The sequence below is a fragment of the Gavialis gangeticus genome, unplaced genomic scaffold, assembly GCF_001723915.1.
Source record: "Gavialis gangeticus isolate Ggan-Ray unplaced genomic scaffold, GavGan_comp1, whole genome shotgun sequence".
Taxonomy (NCBI): domain Eukaryota; kingdom Metazoa; phylum Chordata; order Crocodylia; family Gavialidae; genus Gavialis; species Gavialis gangeticus.
Window position 1 is genome coordinate 35,501,893 of NW_017729028.1, and position 807 is coordinate 35,502,699.

General features: G+C 44.1%; 1 non-coding gene across 1 annotated transcript; it reads right to left on the reverse strand.

Annotated features, from left to right (window-relative positions):
* Positions 1-481: 481 nt before the first annotated feature.
* Positions 482-552, reverse strand: TRNAG-GCC. Its single transcript has one exon. It is a non-coding gene; the product is annotated as a tRNA-Gly (tRNA).
* Between the last annotated feature and the right edge of the window lie 255 nt (positions 553-807).

An 807-nucleotide genomic window follows, 5' to 3' on the forward strand; every position in this document is an offset into this window, starting at 1 on the left:
TCGTGCACAGGAGGGGCAGGCTGGGAGACCTCCAGGCCCCTTGAAAGTGCTCCTTCTATCATGTGGAACTGTTCCACCCTTGGACCTCAGAGGGATTCCTTTTTGCATGCTTGGCCCATGGATATCTTTGGTTGCACATAAAAAACTACTATGTCATGGCTGCCATCAAACTTTTGAAATAGTAGACAAGCAAAACAACACAAGTTCCCAGTGTGACATGGCAGCACAAACGGCTGAAGCATTGGCTCTCTCAACAAGGAAATGGTAAGTCAGAGTAGGAGGGATTTTACTTCTATATTTGGAAGTGGTGAGACCAGGACTATTCATAGACTGTAAGGGAGCTTGGAAAGATCATCAGGTCCAGTCCCAAGACTTGCTCTATTATTTTTTTAAATTCAAGGAATAAGGGAAAGATACACAAGCATCTTTATTAAGGACTACCTTACACTGTTAAGGAATGCAAAGTATTCACCTGCAGTACTGCATTGGCTGGGAATTGAACCCAGATCTCCTGCATGGCAAGCAGGAATGCTACCATTGAACCACCAATGCTTGACAAAGGAGCTCTTGCACACCCATATCCCAAATCGAGGTCTGGGCCCAGATCCAGCCTTTAATGGACACCTTTCTGGTCAGGAGCCCAGCTTGCAGACCCCTAAGCCAGACAGCAAGACCTATGTATAGTTCACATTTTTTAAAAATGTTGAAAAATTGGAAACTGTACAGAGCATTGCCACACAAATCATACAAGGGCTAGAGAGAATGTCTAACAGTTTGCTTATCAAAAAGAAGATTGACAGGTGACTT